Source organism: Rhinoderma darwinii, chromosome 2, assembly GCF_050947455.1.
Source record: "Rhinoderma darwinii isolate aRhiDar2 chromosome 2, aRhiDar2.hap1, whole genome shotgun sequence".
Classification (NCBI taxonomy): domain Eukaryota; kingdom Metazoa; phylum Chordata; class Amphibia; order Anura; family Rhinodermatidae; genus Rhinoderma; species Rhinoderma darwinii.
The window spans coordinates 92263948-92283132 of NC_134688.1; the positions used below are offsets into that span (position 1 = coordinate 92263948).

Sequence of the window (19185 nt, forward strand, 5' to 3'; positions counted from 1 at the left end):
TCGCTTTTTTTCAAAGCTGGTTTTACAAAACTCAACAGAGTTTCTATAACACTTCCAAAATATCTGCTCGTCCACACTTACATTCTGCTCAGGGGTGTAGAGTTGCAGAAATAAATTATTCAGGGAATTTATTAGCGGTCTTATTTTGAACAACCGATCCCGGTTTGCATCGGTACTTGGGGGGGCCTGTGCGTTGTCATTGAAGTGGAGGAACCTCATTATTGTCTCATAACGAGACCTGGGCATTACTGCAGAATATACTGGGGTGGCTTGGGCGGGTCTTGTTGACCAGTAAGACCTAATGGAGGGCTTTTTGACAATACCCATATTTAGGGTGAGCCCCAAATTTTTTTTTAATTCCTGCAAATTGGTGGGCGTCCAATCTCTGGCATGGGTGGATGAAGGTTTCTGCCTTATATATTGCGTGGCATATAAATTTGTTTCGTGGACAATCTGATTTAGGATGTCGTCCGTTATAAATAAATGGAAGTAATCCATTTGGACAAAATTTGTATTGTCCACGGTTATGCCAGGAGTGGTCGTAAATCCGTGGATTCTAGGCCCAAAAGATGGGGCAGGTGCCCATACAAGAGCCTGGACTGGAGGGACCAGGCTGTCCCGTGCTACAGCGCTACTTGGCCCTGCGCTTTCATGTTCTGCAGTTTCGACTGCATCAGGGACAACGTCCCCTGAAGATGAACCTGAAGTGACGCTGTCATCGTCACTACCTAAAACAGGTTCCATCTCGGACGCCATCTCTGATGCGGTCTCCGACTCAGACCACAGCATGGCGTATGCCTCCTCGGCGCTAAACAACTTCCTCGCCATAACGTAACTAACACTAACACTAACTAAACAAATTTTATTTTTTTATTTTTTTTATAAAACACACAAACTAAGGCCCCATGCACACGACCGTGCCCGCAATTGCTGTCCGCGATCGCGGGCACGGCCGGCCGCTGACTGACAGCCGCATTTTCGGGCCGTGCTCCCATACAAAGTATGGGAGCACGGCCCGCAAAATGCGAAAGAACGGACATGTTCCATAATTCCCGGAACATTTCCACGGCACTGACACCCTTCCGTAGTGCTACTGAAAGGTGTCAGCGTTCAATGAAAGTGAATGGCTCAGTTTTTGCGGACCGCAGTTGCGGTCCGCAAAAACGGAGGTTTTTTGCTGTCGTGTGCATGGGGCCTAACTGCTATATATATCTACACTACCGCTAACAAAAAAATAAACCGCTATTGCTATATATATTATATATATGTGGATATATATATAATTATATACTCCCTACCTGCCTATTCTAATAGAATAAAAGAAAGAAAGGTAGATAGATAGAAAAAAAGATAGATGGATAGATAGATTGTATAGATAGATAGAAATCTATCTATACAGAGAATGTTTTATAGTGTAACTGTTTGTTTTTTTTTCACTGTAATCTTCTGGCAGCAATTCTCCCGAGTCTCTTTTTCTCCTCAAACTGAAACAATATTTGAGGAGAAGAAAAGAGGCAGGAGATTTACTGCCAGAAAAGTAAAAATAAAACAAATGTGGTCGCTGTGATTTTCACAGCGACCACATGTTCAGGGACCATCAGATTGGTCCCTGATACTCTGCCCAGTGCCCAGAGCTGTTGGGAACAGCGAGGGCACAGGGCTGTGCGCACGCGATCGCGTGCACACTGTTTTATAAGCAGGAATGCATGTGATCGCTGTGATTGGTTGTCACAGCGACCACATGTTCAGGGACCATCAGATTGGTCCCTGATACTCTGCCCAGTGCCCAGAGCTGTTGGTAACAGCGAGGGCACAGGGCTGTGTGCACGCGATCTCGTGCACACTGTTTTCTATGCAGAAATGCTTGTGATCGCTGTGATTGGTTGTCACAGCGATCACATGTTCAGGGGCCAAAAGATTGACCCCTGACATTCTGCCCAGTGCCCATGGCTGTTAGCAACAGCCAGGGCATAGAGCTGTGTGCACGCGATCGCGCGTGCACAGTCTCTGAAGTGCGGCCGTATATATACTATACGCCGGACTTTAGAGACCCTGACCGCTGGCCGTATATTTACGGCCAGCGGTCGGGAACCTGTTAAAATTGTATTGAGAGGCCTATGAAGAAAAAAAAAAAAGAATATATATATATATATATATATATATATATATATATATATATACACACACACACACATACATACATACACACACACACACATACATACATACATATGCACACCTGTGTTTTGATAAAAATGCCAGAGACCTTAAAAACACTACAAACCGGAAAACACAAGATGGGGAGTAGAAAACAACCGGATAATCACCCTGGTGCAGCCGGAGACTGTAGGTTCTAATGTCCGTTCAGGAATAAACGACCAGTTTTCCAAAATGTAGTCCAAAAATGATATTTTATTTGCATAAGGAAAACAACGCATCTCGGGGGCTGGACTGGCCCCTTCATCGGGTGAGGTACAAATGATAAAACCGTAACTCATTCAAACTATTTATGGGAAGGAAGGCAACCGATATGATGCATGACCTCGGGATTACAGGTTACAGGTCACCCTTCCCTATGTGAAAAACAAAATTTCCCCTTTAGCTACTAAAGAAAATAGAAAAATAGAAGAAATTGGTTAAATACTTTTTCACAGCACTGTACGTGTGAACTTGGCCTTACCCTGGATAAAACAAGCTCGACAACCGCAACTAATAGAATTATGAATACAGCTCTGGACTATTAAACAGGCTGTAACTCAGGATCAGTACAAGATATCAGTATAAGATAAGTACAAGATAAGTAATGCAATGTATTTAAATAGTTTCCCAACTTATTATGTAGATTAAATTTATGTATCGACTGTAAATTGGTGCTAAAAGAAGTGAACATATTCTGTCAAACTACTGAAAGTTATACACTTTCATTTAAAGTACCTTTATTCATAATTCATAGAAATACGAATACTTCCGAATACCGCTTCCAGTTAAACAAACTTTAAAAGTACAGCTTATATAAGAAAAATAAATGCTCTATTTGACATTTGTGCATTCTCCACATGCCCCATAATGTAACAAAAGTCAATTTACTGCCATTATCGGTTAATGATGATAGCCATGAAATGAGAGCAATGGGTTGGAAATTCAGACACCTCTCTGTATTTCCATTACACTGAATTTTAAATGAAGAATACATAAGTATAACATCCCAATTATTTCTTTTAAGTAGTTATAAAAGAAACAAAGCAAATTTGTAAGTTATCTTTGAAAGAAATGTACGGAATTATGTTACATACAGTTTTTGCATTGCCGCATTCTGACAGCCATAACTTTATTTTTATATCGTCGACGTAGCTGTATAACGGCTTATTTTTTTGTAGGACGAGTTGTATTTTTAAATAGTATTGTTTTGGGGTACATATAAGTTATTAACTTTTATTAGCTATTTTGGGGGAAAAATAGCAATTCCAACATTGTTTTTTTTTTCTGCTTCACACAGTGAGGCATAAACAACAGGTTAACTTTATTCAGTACTATTACGGTAATAACACAAACGTATATTTTTTTTATTTATTTTTTTACAATAAATGCAATGTACAAAAAAATAGTTTTTACATTGCCGCCTTCGAAGAGCCATAACTTTCGCAGTTTTTCATCAACGTGGCTGTACGACAGCTTACTTTTTGCAGGATGTCGTATTTTTTTGATAGGACTTTTTGATTAACTTTTAGACTAATTGATTAACTTAAGTACAGTGTATTCATTCTCTCCTTGCCCCTTTTGCCAGTGATTGAAGGCTGGCTGCTGAGTATCAGTATAAACAGCAGTCCATCAATCACTGAGGGCAGGGCAAGCGCTCCCCTCATGAATACACCAGACTTATAACTAGGAGTCTGATGTATTGTTTGATCGCTCCTTTTAGCCAAGCAGAACAATACTCTTTTTTGCCGTTTTAGCGAATAGGAGAGTGGGCCCGTGCCCATAATATGCTGCCCTTATGTAGGGTACCATAGTAGGACGATAACAATTGTGTTTCACAATGTGATCGTTTGATTGCTATTATAATGCTTTCGTATACTCAGTATACCAATCCATATAGTCATGGCAGGCTTGAGGACCTTTGTTAGGCACCTGGCTGCTATAGCAACCAATCTGCTCCCCATGATCACATAGCTATTGACCGCGTCATCTAAAGGGTTAAACAATCGAGTTGTAGCTGAACGTCAGCTATCCAATGGACGTACTATTATAACGTAACACTGTAATTAGGACATAATAGTACATCCAAATGTGGGAAAGAGTTTAAAGAAGTTGTTCTAGGAAATCTGCTTTTACACCCTTACGGAGCTTTCACACATAGCATTCAGTGGTGGTTTTTTGTGGGCAGGTGTATGTTGGGATAATACCTATAAACCTATGTGTAGACATATTCATTTCCAATTCAAAATAACTTCAAGCACACAATTTGTACCATTTATTTGAAATAGAATAAAAACAGATTGACCATGAAGACTCAAAAATACAGCAGTTGGGAAACCACAGTATGTACAATCATGAATCAGAATCATATATAGATTTGGCAAAGACACGGTGTATGAGGCACAGTTAGCGCCGCCCACAGCCCGACCTGCAGGAATAGTGTGAGGAAGGAGATGAGTGCTCAGTTTGTCTGTTTGTGCCCCCATTTGTCTGTGTGTCTCTGTGTGTGCAAGTTCCAGTATGTGCGTCTAAGTGCCTATATATGTATCTGTATGTGTATATATTTCTGTAGGTGCATCTACTACATTATCTGTACTCAGAGTTATCACTGTGTGTTATCTGTGGTGTTAAGACCCTATTCACACGACCGGGATTCTCGGTCGTGTGACGGCCGCGGTAGGAACAATAGACCCCAAATTGGGCTATTCACACAGCCGATTTTTTGACGGCACAGAAAACCTGGCCGCCAAAGAATTGATCTTGCCCTATTTCGGGCCGTTCTCCAGGCCGCACAGCCCCCTTAGAAGTCTATGGGTGGCTATGTATAATCACTTATTGTTATTCATGACTGTACGTACTGTGGTCCCCCAAGCGCCACATTATTTTAAATTTTTTTATTTTTTTTTGGTCTTGATGGCCAATCTGTTTTTTATGCTATTTCAAATAAAGAATTTCTATGTATTGATATACTATTTCTATGTATTGATATACGTGGACGACTATTATGCTCTTTTTGGCCTGGATTGGTATAGGTATTAAGATGTTTTTAGCAAAATATAAAAAAAAATCTCTACAAAGCGTTTTGGCTTGTGTTTTAGTGCCATTCTTGGGATCAGTGGTGTTTTTATCAAAACGCAGCATGCTGAAGGTAGGGTGTTTTTCATGCATTTTTCTCCAAAGACTTCTAAATAGAACTTCAAAAACACCTATAAAAAAGTGACACTATTTAACCTCTTAAGCACCGGCCTAATTTGGGCCTTAACGAGCAAGGAGCTTTAATTTTTTTAACTGTAGAATCCTAAGAAAAATACGACTTTTCCGTCGATGCAGCTGTGTAAGGGAATGTTTTCTTGCGGGACAAGCATTTTTCAATGGCACCATTTTTGGGTACATAAGAGATCATTTCATTCACTGCTAATTTTTCTGTTAACCTCCACAACACACTGACAGAAAGATCTCTCCGCCTCCCTAGGTACTGGAAACATGAAAGCTCAAAATAAGACGCCTGCTCTTTAACTGCTCCACTTAGTAACATAGGGCATTAATAGATGCGTAACAAATAAAGTTTAGTGAAAGAACAGACAGGCAAAAAAGAAGAAAAGTGGGTGTGAAAAACGCTGTGCTGTTGTGGTGGTGAACAGAAAATCAAATTACTTGTGAGTGTAATTATCTTTTCCTAGCACCTCCACACCAGCACTGACAGGAGGAATATCAGGAAAAAATAAAATGTAGCGACGGTCACTGATAAGACTTCAAAGGATGAGTCCTGATTTGACAACATACAAGTTGTGGCATTTTAAAAAAGGTCAATAGATTTGCTTGACATATCTGTGGATAAAGAAGCACACTCAGATCGGGAAGTGGCAATGGCCCTGGTGGAGTGGGCCTTTAGGCCCCTAGAAGGAGACTTGTCTCGATTTTCTGAGTTGATCAGATTTCTGAAGATTAGTCAGGACACATCTACGAACATCCAACATGTGGAATCCTTATTCTTTTTCTGAGAATGAAATGCCGCAGAAGGAAAGGAGACCTCCGACTGGCAATTACATTTTGAAACAACTTTAGGAAGGAAAAAAAAACAAAAAACGACGACATCCGAGAAGAATCCTATTTTCTATAACTCTTCTTGCAGTGGTTACAGACCATAATAAGGTAGTCTTATAGGCAAAGAATTCAAGAGGAATCTCTGCAATTGCCTCAAACTGGGAACTTAAGAAAGCGGAGAGCACCAACTTCAACCCCCTCAAAGCTATAAGTCCTCTTCCGGAAACAGATACCTGCACTTCAAGGTTCTTTGAATCGCATTTATTTTCTCTGGGTCCTTCCATTCTTTAGCGATTAGCTTTTTTACATTTTTATGTATGTACCAGAAATTATCTTTTGCTTCTCTCACCTAGACCTTGAAACATCTGGTCCTTGATGTCTAACCAAACACAATTCAATTGGAGGGGGAGGAGGGGACATACCAGGCCCGGGGGCTCTGCAGGGATCACAAACTTTTGAGATCACTAGAATCAGAAGGTAAAGACATGACCGCTAATACCAAATACTCTGTACTAGCACAGAATTCAGATTATACGCCAATACAGGGAAGAGGCGGGGCTTCCAATACTGACCTCCAATGAAAAACCTTCTCATCCCACATCAACGATGCAGCACACAACCAGGAGTACATCAAGGCAATTGGGTGGAAGGTGAGGGATTCCCTGGCCCCAGAGGGTATTCCCTAGTCTGCAATACACTGCGCGTGCAGCCAGATCCAGGTGCGGTCAACCATAACAGTGGGGACCGAAAGAGAGCCCGGGGCTGCCTATAAACACTTGTCTTACACCTAGAACAAAGAGGGTTATGCCACTGCCACCTGGATCCCTCATTCTCTGCACCAGCTCTCTCGCCCAAAAACCAGGACAGCCCACCGGACAAAGAGAGGACAGGATATGTTCCATAACATGGATCACTGCACGACGCCAGCAGGAATGGCTTCCACACATTCCAGAGGGACAGAAAACAATTGGAGCAGGTAAAGAGGAGTGGTCTTTTTATTTTATTTTTGTGTTTCTTTCTTCTGTTTACCACGCGGTAAAAATAACGTTAACTTTGCTCTGCAGGAGCACCAGTTTGGCGATACCAAATTTGTATTTTAGTACTTTTGCGCCATAAAAACATATTTTATAGAAAAAGTAATTTTTGTGTCTCCAAAATCCGAGTGCCATAACTTTTTTTGTTTTTCTGATGACGTAGCCATATGAGGGCTTATTTTAGCGGGACGAAATTTAGTTTTTATTGGATACATGGAAATTGATGGACTGATCTTTCAAAATTCTTTGTGGGGTATATATTAAAATATAAAAAAAAATCCGCCACCGTTTTCTTTTTTTACGCCATGCGATATAAATAATAAAGTTGACTTTAATATTTGTGGGTGTTAAGAGGAGACTTTTTATTAAAGTTTATTAAATCTAGTCACTTGATATAATACTTTTCAATACTTAGTGTCAGTTCAGTTATACTCTTTCACCCGATCTAACATCGGGCATGGAGAGGTGATCCTGCACGCTGGGCGGTTAGAGGTATTCGATATTATAGTTGTACCGTGTGTAAGCCCTGTTCACATTTGCGTTGGAGGCTCCATGAGGGGGCCTCTGTTGCGGATCCCGCAGGGATTACCGGAAACAATAGTGCCGCATGCTGCACTACTGTTTCCGGTAAAATCACGGACAACCCGACGGAATCCATTAGTCAATGAGTTCCGTCGGCAGTATCTGTTGTGCAATGGAACCGTTGCTTCCGTTATTTTCTTGCTCTGCTTCTCTGACGAAGCAGAACAGAACACACCGACGCAGGTTCAGCTGAACTAAGGGAATCAGCTCAGTTTCCACGTATAGAAAATACATAGAAGCTGTATCGGAAAAACTGAGCAAAACTTTTAATAAAAGTCAACTAATAAAATGTTTATAAGCCCCTACAATATTGATGCACACGTTAGACAAAATACAGGGTATGTCCCATCAGGATAGATGCCGAAACAGTTATTAGTGAGCGGTTATTAATGGGAGAAGCTTCAGGAAGCCAGATAGCCGTACGGAGTCTTTGATGTCCTAATGAGACAACCCTTTTAAACCAGGAGTGAATAGAATACAAAATCAAAAACCATAATAAAGTTAAACATTCTTCCCTTGGTGCCCAGCATAATCCTGTTATAATTGTGTAGTTACAAAATCTCTATTTACATTAATATCAGAATTTCCTGACGTTGGCTTTTTGCATTAATACTCCACCAACAGAAGCGACCAGCAACACAAAGCCTCACATTATGATACATAAAAATGCCAATACAGAGTTTTCTGGACTGTGATAAACCCAATCCATGAAAAAATAAGGCAATAGTGTAAACGGTTTACCATGCAGGCAATATGGACTAAACTGGCAAAATTTAAGGGACGGTCAATAAGAAAACAGTTTGTTAACCGTAGGTAGATCCTGTTCTGGAAATCCATGTTAGATCAATTATTAATAGTCCAAAATGTACCCTCCCCCTTTTAGTCTTATTTCCATCTAATTCTGGTAGTTCAGATCTTTCAAGATAGGAACAATAGAAAGTGGGAAGAAAATAGTTTTCTAGTGTAGAGATTTTGCAATCTTGCTTCACTCAATGATTCATAGGCACATGGCGGCAGAGTAAGGGTACATAAACATCTGCACACAACTGTAAGTTCTAGTTATTCGGTTCCCAAAAGCAGAAACACTGTTTACAAGGGCAGCTAGTGTTGTTTACCTAACCATGGATGAGGTATGTATATGTAGAGGGAGCTAATCTGCCCAAAATCTGCTAACCAAATTAATGAAAATTCATTACATACATTCTATATACAGTGGTGTGATAAAGTATTTTCCCCCTTCCAAATCTCTTCTATTTTTGCATTTGTCCCACTTGAATTGTTTAGATCATCAGACTACTTCTAATAATAGAAAAAGATAACCCAAGTAAAACACAAAATACTGTTTTTAAATGATGATTTCATGTAAAGGGGGATGTGTGTGGTGCACTTAAAGAGGCTCTGTCACCAGATTCTCAAATCCCTATCTCCTATTGCATGTGATCGGCGCTGCAATGTAGAGAACAGGAACGTTTTTTTTTTTGTTTTTTTTAAACGTTCATTTTTGGCCAAGTTATGAGCTATTTATATATATATATGCAAATGAGCTTTGAAATGGACAATTGAGCGTTTTTTTTTTCGTTATGTCCAACTGGGCGTGTATTGTGTTTTTAACTGGGCGTGTTTACGTGTATGACGCTGACCAATCAGTGACCAGTCAGTGTCATACACTCCTCTGCATTGATTTACACAGCAGCGATGTGCAGCCACATACACAGAGATTAACGTTAATCAAGTGTCCTGATAATGAATACACATGATCATCCAGCCTGGACGTCATGTGTATTCAGAATCCTGACACTTCTGACTTCTTTGAGATTTCCAGCAAGGGAAAAGAAATCTCGTTTACCTCCGTAATCTCGCGAGATTACGAGTGGCTTGCTGGAACCTCACAGAAAAGATTCAGAAGTGTCAGGATTGTGAATACACATGAAGTCCAGGCTGGAGGTCATGTGTATTCATTATCAGGACACTGCAGTAACGTTAATCTCTGTTTATGTGGCTGCACATCGCTGCTGTGTAAATGAATGGAGAGGAGTGTATGACGCGGGCTGGTCACTGATTGGTCAGCGTCATACACGTAAACACGCCCAGTTAAAAACACACGCCCAGTTGGACATAACGAAAAAAAAACGCCCAATTGTCCATTTCAAAGCTCATTTGCATATATATAAAAATGGCCATAACTTGGCCAAAAATGAACGGTTTAAAAAAAACAAAAAAAAACGTTACTGTTATCTACATTGCAGCGCCGGTCACATGCAATAGGAGATAGGGATTTGAGATTCTGGTGACAGAGCCTCTTTAAGTAGTTATTGAGTATTTAGAACATATACTTGGGGCGCCCCAGTATATTCATCCACCCCCTCGCCTTCCAGACGCTGATTGACACTTCTCTTCCTATGCGTTCTAAATACTCATAAATTTATTAACATTAATAAGTGACCGCAGGCGCTGACATTAACTTGTCCGTCACTACTTTATGCTGCCCTCAGACTAGGAAGCATAAATATCTGACAGATACTCTTTAACATGTTGCTTGCTCAGCTGTTTCCGTAACTCCCATAGACCTGAATAGAAAGAACCACGCATACGCGTGTTTCAACTCTCCATTCATTCTCCGCCTGGATGTTGTGGCAGCCTCACTAGATGGGATTGGGGGGGGGGGGGGGAACGTTGTTCTTCACATTAGATGCGTATCCCAGAGCTCTAGGACTTGCACATTTACGTCATATCCTGTGAATGTGGCATAAACGTTGGGAATACTCCTTTAACATCAAGGTGCGTAGCGCTGTCATTGGACATACTATTACGGTGCTGAGATTGCGGGAACACAAGCTGTGCGCACACGATCAGGTGCGACTTACTCTCTAACAGCAGAGATCTCGGTTATTTAACTCCTTCTATGATGCTGTACGCGTCACAGTGAATCCTCTGTGACGCAATCTCTGCCCATAGCTTGTATTCATTGTAGGACTCTAGGGCTCTCTGTCTATAGTCATTTGCTAGGGCATATTTATAAATGCCTAACCAACTGCCTGGGTATTTAACATACACAGCGTAATATACTGGCATATATGAATGTATATACTGACATATCTGTGTACACTAGTATATTACAATGTGAAAAAATAAAATTCCTTTATGGAAAAAAAAGAAATATATAAAAACATCTCGGGTTAAAGAAAAAAAAAAAGTTGTTTTTTTTAAACTAAATATGCTTGCTAAAATATTATTTGGAAGATACCAAAACAATATATACATATGAGGTATCCCGAGAACCCTAACAACTTGTTCAATAAATGTATAAATGCTATTTACCCCCTTTTCTATTGTCACATTCCAAGAGTCATAACTTTTTCTCCGTTATAATCCCCTGTAATGGGGAGTAATAACTACATATGATCACCTTTGAATACAGAGTTATGATATGGAACAGGTTAAATGTCAGATATGCAGGTATGGGCTAGTCGCATTCATGCCAGTCCTAATACCCAATGCCCAGAGCTGGCAACTAGCAGAACTGGATATGTTGTAATGAATTAAAGCTCGGAGTGCTCAGTATCACAATTATTAGGCATTTCAATACAACAGATAACTCTTGAAGTGGTTTTCCTGCTTTATTCGAATAAAGCTTAATCTTTGTATAATGATGAAAAGTTATCCAACTTTCTAATATTAAAATGCAAAGTATTCCTCAGCATTTTCAAGATCTATTTACTGTCTGAGAACAGGAACATTCTTCTTCACATCCCGAGGATGAGAACTTGTTCAGACCTTCTCGTCACAGAGGAGCGCAGATAAAGTTGTTTTAGTCCAGGCCGTTTGACTCTCAGAATTAACTGTAGACTGGATAGAATTGTAGTAAACTCCGCAGTGAGCAGGACTAGGTCTATACGGCTAAGTTCACATACGGTAGACGTGTATGGTCTTAAACTTTGTGCCAAAATCTGCATGTTTTACATGCGCATTTTTCATCAGATTTTGGCATGGATTTTACCATCTGCATTGCCAAGGGTAAAATTCACAGCAAAAATTTGCCACACATAAAACATGCCGTAGATTTGAAAATCCACATCATGCCGTAAAATGCACACCAATTCTGCCTAAAGTGCAAATGGTAATGTTTCCATTCACTGACAGCAATTAGAACTTTACAAAAATGGTGAGAAATTTAAACAAAGCATATTAGAAAGTTGCAGAAACAGGTTAACTTTTAGTTACATAAAACCTGAACCCCCTTTAAAAGTTACACATTATGATGAAATACGATGAACATTATATAGCAAACAACGAAAAACAACATACAATTACTACTATACATTAGTGGCCAGTAAAACGAGTGGCCCGCCAGTTGTCGTTGAACTATATCTCCCAGCATGCCTTGTCAGCCCTGTCATAAATGAACAAATGTAACTCCGAAATGATTCATTCTGACTGATGGAAATCAGTCCGATCGGATGGAACATTTTCTTTGTTGTTGTTGTTGTCAATGTATTTACTTAGTGTTTATTCAACAACCATCTGATGTAAAATCATAGGGTCCAGTCACACGCGGCAGAAATTTCTATGCCTGAAAATCAGTTCCATTCATCTGAATGTAACTTTTAGGAATCCAAACACCTGCTGCCGAAACGACCACATTCAGATGAATGGAGCTGATGTTTATTTGCAGAAATTTCTGCATCTAAATCTGCCGTGTGTGAATCCACCCTAACAATTACTTTCCATCACAGCAAAACCTAGCGACATATCTGATAATTCCCGAGAATATGGCGCAGTCATGCCAGGTTGGATCACCTTTTCGTGAAAAAAAAAAAAGGCTGAATAAATTGTGCAGCGTGCAACTTGTAAACATACCGCCTATTGTCAGACAAGTCGCAACGGTCAGAAAAAGGGGTTGCGGGGGGTTTGATCAATCCAGAGTACGTAGCACCATTCGTATGTAGTTTATGTATACGGAACGCATTGATGACCCTCTAATAATAAACAATTTGGAAACTGAAAAACACTGACCAATGGGACAAAATCTTCTGACATAATTTATCAATAACAATAGTTGTCATTGGTCGGATCAGCATTAGTCACGTATACGAGTGTCCCATTCAGTCTGTAGAACAGGCGCCTATACAGAAAAGCTGCCGCCACCGACTATCTTCTGACAAAAAAGTGGTCTACAATATAAAACATTTTGCAACATTTTCAATTAAACAAAAGTGTTCAACCGGTTTATTCACACCTTGCGGTTTTGTCAGTCAAGGTGTGAATCCATCCTAAATTGTGGTGATCTGGTAGACATTTGTATGGATTTGTCTCACGACAACAAGCGGAGGAAGCACATGGTTGAATGAGAGGATATAGGAATATTTCCCCAGAATGGATATGCATGTGTGAACAGGGGGTGACAGGAGCACATTGTGATATGGAAGACACGGAGCATGAACATATACAACTACTCCCATCAGACACAACACTAGTTACACCCACAGCGAGCACACAAAACACCGCAGTACATGGACTTTCCTCAGTCACCATATTCACACAGTCCTCGTAGGAAGAAGTGAATGGGACGCGTTTATGAGCAACTACAGTGCAAGTCCCGGGCAGAGAGAGGCTGCGGTCAGTCAGTCCCCTGCTTGTCACCGCTGTCACACACAAGTTCGCGTGTTACCTTGTAGCTGGACGGCCGGGTCTGTAGCTCTCGTCTGAACACGCAGCTTCCAGTCAGAGGAACTCGGGGAAAAAAACACAGTAAAGGACGTGACAAGTTTCCCCGGGCGGGCGGAGAGAGGGGAATGTCCCGGCAGTGGGAGGAGAGGAGAACAGCTGACGAGCGGGTACGTCCTTCCTGCGTCACTGCCCCATTCACCGACTACACCGTCACCAGCACAGGGGGCGGGGTCTGGACGTATTAACCCTTTCTTTCAATCATTGTTCAAGGTCTTAGAAAGTACATGCAGTATGTTACTATAGTAGATGTTACTGCCACAGATGACACACCGGGGGCACTGTCATGCTGAAGTTGGTCTCCGATCCGTCCAGAGGTGCACTGAGAATAGAGTTGAAAGCATCCTGGAAACAGGACCAGTGGGCATTAAAGTGGGCAATGTCTGTAGTGAAGAGTTAAATGTCTTTGGGCCACTACAGACACATGTACAACAATGGCATTCATCAACTTCACGTGAGTCCAGCCGGGCATCAAATTGGGCAGATGGACGCTTTTAAGGCTGGGTTCACACGTGGCGGAATTTCACTTGAATTCCGCTGCGGACACTCCGCAGCGTTAATCCGCAGCGGAGCCGTTTCTCCATTGACTTCCACTTCTATTTAGAAGTGTTCGTTTAGACGATGCGTAAAATTCCGCTGCGGAGCATAGGCTGCAGAGCGGAATTTGGTGTCCGCAGCATGCTCTGTCTGTTGCGGACCAGTGGCGGACTGGTTGCGGACTCATGGCGGAATTTCTCTATTGACTTCAATGGAGATTCTAAATTCCGCAATGAAGTCCGCAGCTGTCATGCACATGTTATGTGTGCTGCGGATGCGTCTTGCTTTTTTGACATGACATTTCTTCATTCTGGCTGGACCTATGTATTTCTAGGTCTACAGCCAGACTGAGGAAGTCAATGGGGCTCCCGTAATTACGGGAGCGTTGCTAGGAGACGTCAGTAAATAGTTACTGTCCAGGGTGCTGAAAGAGTTAAGCGATCGTCAGTAACTGTTTCTGCACCCTGGACAGTGACTACCGATCCCAATATACAGCAACCTGTCAAAAAAATAGAAGTTCATACTTACTGAGAACTCCCTGCTTCTGTCTCCAGTCCGGCTTCCCAGGATGACGTTTCAGTCTAAGTGACGGCTGCAGCCAATCACAGGCTGCAGCGGTCACATGGACTGCCGCGTCATCCAGGGAGGTCGGGCTGGATGCCGAAAGAGGGACGCGTCACCAAGACAACGGCCGGTAAGTATGAAATTCTTTTACTTTCACTAGGGAAAGTGCTGTCCCTTCTCTCTATCCTGCACTGATAGAGAGAAGGGAAGCACTTTTCCCGCAGTCCGCAGCAGCTAGTCCGCATCAATTTACTGCACATTTTGGGCAGATCCGCTGCAGAATCTGCAACGCAGATTCTGTGCGGCATTGATGCGGACAGTTGCGGAGGAAAACCGCCACGTGGGGGCATGCCCTTACTCATTTGAAATAGTTGTGCTTCAAAGGGTTAAATGACTTTTGGTTGGTCTCTGCTTACACATAGATAGGGATGCCTGCGTCAAATTCCTTTGTTTTTAGTCTGGCACAAAGTGGTTCTAGATTGACATCAACATGGGCACACCCAGCTATTTTTTTTTATTGATTTGAATAAGTAACTGAGGTTTTCAAGGGGTTAAATGAGTTGGGGTCACTGATTGTACACGGCAGGCACACAGATAGGAATGCCCGCATCAAATTCAATTATGTCCAGCCTGGCCCTAAGTGGTTCTAGGTATAAAACTGGCATTACAATGGGCACCTGGCTACTTTGTACTGATTTGGGTAAGTAATGGGTATTTTCAAAATTGTCTGATACTAATGTAATAATACTGATGTCTGCTTAGTAGTGACAGGCACCTACAGGTCAGCCTGCTCGGGACATTTTACATTTCATTTTAACCCCTTCCTTCCCACATTATCAGGTGCATGTACGTTGCGGAGAAGTGGCACATTGCTATTGCTGAAGCCAGCCGTGGTCGAATGCCTGTGATTGACAGCCACTCTAGTTTGGCAATTGCCACCATCAAAGATTACTCCAATGACAGCCGTTTAACTCCTTCAGCACCGAGATAAGTAGCCATTGCAGTGCTGTGAAAGGGAGGGGGCTCCCCTTGCATACCGATCACCACCCCCACATTCCATTTGCCAGTTCTTGCGATTGTACACTGGCAGATTTGGACCCGCAGGTCTATCCAGTGATGATGTCTTTTTTGTTGTTGTTTTTTTTCTTGTTTTAGGGTGAAGCCATACGTATGAAGCCATGGTTCATAAAAATAAATTCCAAATAAAAGTATTGTCAAGCGGACTGTGCAGGCCTTATGTACACGAGCATATTATGGCTTCACTGCTTCACTGCTCTGTACCTCTGATGTCATAAGTAGGAAAACAGAGATTCTCTATGGGCACAATGCAGCGCCACATTGAGTGCCTGTGTCTCTGTTGCTCAGAGCCGCAGGGCTTCAGTGTGCCTCTGTATAGTCTCATTCTTCGTAGTCCATAAAACATGGATTTGGACTCCTTGTGGAGCGATTTCAGGGGTTTGTTAACTTGGATATGGTTTACTAAAGTCTGTCTAGAATTTAGTATTTCCTTTAATTATAGATATAAACAGAAGTCCACATTGTATAAGGCTCTACGGTAGCAGAGTCGCCTGTGCCTCTATACTACAGAATGTGCCACCAGGTGGTGTTCTGTCAGGCACCCCATATCACAGATATTCTCCCCTAAAAGCAATTTGTACGGAATCTAACAGAAAAAAAATCTCTGTAAGCCTCCATATGCAATCGGCGTCACATACTAGGGGACAGGAGGGCCTCATGCACCTCTATGCGTTCCCTTGAAGACCCCAATACAACATGAAGCCGTATTACAGCCATGTGCATCAGGCTTTATTCTTCACCAGCGGTCAGGGGGGACAGAATGAAGAAAGCTTTAGCAGAATACATCAGCAATAGAAATCACAGATATTTTCACATCATATTACAGTTGTTTCATATTAAGGGCATGTTCAGACGTGGCGGAATTCCGCTGCGGACAGTCCGCAGTGGAAATCCTTTGCAGACAGTTTGTCCATTGGTTTCCACACCTTTTTAGTTATCTTCGTGCAGACGTTGCGGAAAACTCTGCTGCGGACTATAGGCTGCAGTGCAGAATTTTCCCTCCGCAGCATGCACTGTCTGTTGCGGAGAAGAAGCGGAATTTCACGGTGTGTTCGCTGTGTTTTCTGCAACATCTGAATTACCCGTCAAATATGCAAATGTTGGTGCAGATTCGTTGCGTAATTGCCCCAAATCTGCACCAACATTTGCAGCGGAAAAATTCCGCCACGTCTGAACGTGCCCTTAGGCTTGTACTTCAAAATTAAAAATATTATTTTTGTAAATGGTCAATTGGCTTCACCAGACCCCCAGGTTCATAGTGCGAAAAAGGGTTTAGTAGAGTCTTCACTTTACAAACCTTTTTTAAAAAAAAACTGCTACAAAAGCAGGACTGGTGTCAGCACCCGCCACAGCTGAACAGATGTCTGGGGCCGCTGCCCCCTTGATACAGGTGCTCTCCAAACCACTTGTCAAGCAATGGGAATACAAAATTCAATGAATATCTGCCAACCACTATTGTCCTGAAAAAATCAGTCAGCAGAGGAGGCAGTCACAGTACTAAACTACAGCAGCATATAGGTCTAAATCAGGGGTCTCAAACTCGGCCGGGTAAATGGGCCGCACATTGAAAAAATGTTCAGTTGACGGACCGCATTACTTTCAAATTTGATAGAATCCAAAATTATTGTTAATCAATTAGTTATTTGAACTACTACAATACTACATTACTATAATACTACATTACTATAACAATACTACATTACTATAATAATACATTACTATAACAATACTACATTACTATAATAATACATTACTATAACAATACTACATTGCTATAATAATACTACATTACTATAATAATACTACTACATTACTATAATACTACATTACTATAACAATACTACATTACTATAATACTACATTACTATAATACTACATTACTATAATAATAATACTACATTACTATAATACTACATTACTATAATACTATATTACTATAATAATAATAATACTACATTACTATAATAACACTACTATATTACTATAATACTACATTACTATAACAATACCACATTACTATAATACTACATTACTATAACAATACTACATTACTATAATAATACTACATTACTATAACAATACTATATTACTATAATAATACTACATTACTATAATAACAATACTACATTACTATAACAATACTACATTACTATAATAATACTACATTACTATAACAATACTATATTACTATAATAATACTACATTACTATAATAACAATACTACATTACTATAACAATACTACATTACTATAATAACACTACTACATTACTATAATAATACTACAGTACTATAATAATACTACATTAATATAATACTACATTACAATGACAATACTATTTCACTATAATACTACATTACTATGACAATACTACATTACTATAACAATACTACATTACTATAACTACTACTACATTACTATAATGATACTACATTACTATAATAACAATACTACATTACTATAATAATAATACTACATAATATAATAACAATACTACATTACTATAACAATACTATATTACTATAATAATACTACATTACTATAACAATACTACATTACTATAACTACTACTACATTACAATAATAATAATACTACATTAGTATAACAACAGTACTACATTACTCTAACAATACTACATTACTATAAAAATACTACATTACTATAATACCACATTGCTATAACAATACTACATTACTGTAACAATACTACATTACTATAACAATACTACATTACTATATTAACACTACTACATTACTATAATAATACCACATTACTATAATAACAATACTACATTACTATAATACTACATTACAATGACAATACTATATCACTATTATACTACATTACTATAACTACTACTACATTACTATAATAATACTACATTACTATAATAACAATACTACATTACTATAATAATACTACATTACTATAATAATAATACTACATAATATAATAACAATACTACATTACTATAACAATACTATATTACTATAATAATACTACACTACTATAACAATACTATATTACTATAATAATACTACATTACTATAACAATACTACATTACTATAACTACTACTACATTACTATAATAATAATACTACATTAGTATAACAACAATACTACATTACTCTAACAATACTACATTACTATAAAAATACTACATAACTATTAGGCTGGGTTCACACGACCTATTTTCAGGCGTAAACGAGGCATATTATGCCTCGATTTACGCCTGAAAATACGGCTCCAATACGTCGGCAAACATCTGCCCATTCATTTGAATGGGTTTGCCGACGTACTGTGCCGACGACCTGTAATTTACGCGTCGTCGTTTGACAGCTGTCAAACGGCCGTCAAAGACGCCTCGCAAAATGCGAGTACGAGCAATTACGTCTGAAATTACGGAGCTGTTTTCTCCTGAAAACA

The 19185-nt window shown here is 40.1% G+C and overlaps 1 protein-coding gene across 1 annotated transcript in view; it reads right to left on the reverse strand.

The window, feature by feature from the left end:
• VDR (vitamin D receptor) overlaps positions 1–13658 on the reverse strand; it is a 161521-nt gene extending 147863 nt beyond the window's left edge. Inside the window, exon 1 of the mRNA XM_075850127.1 lies at positions 13525–13658. The gene's annotated coding sequence lies outside the window, so the exon portion shown is untranslated. The remainder of the gene's footprint in view (positions 1–13524) is intronic.
• Positions 13659–19185: the final 5527 nt, after the last annotated feature.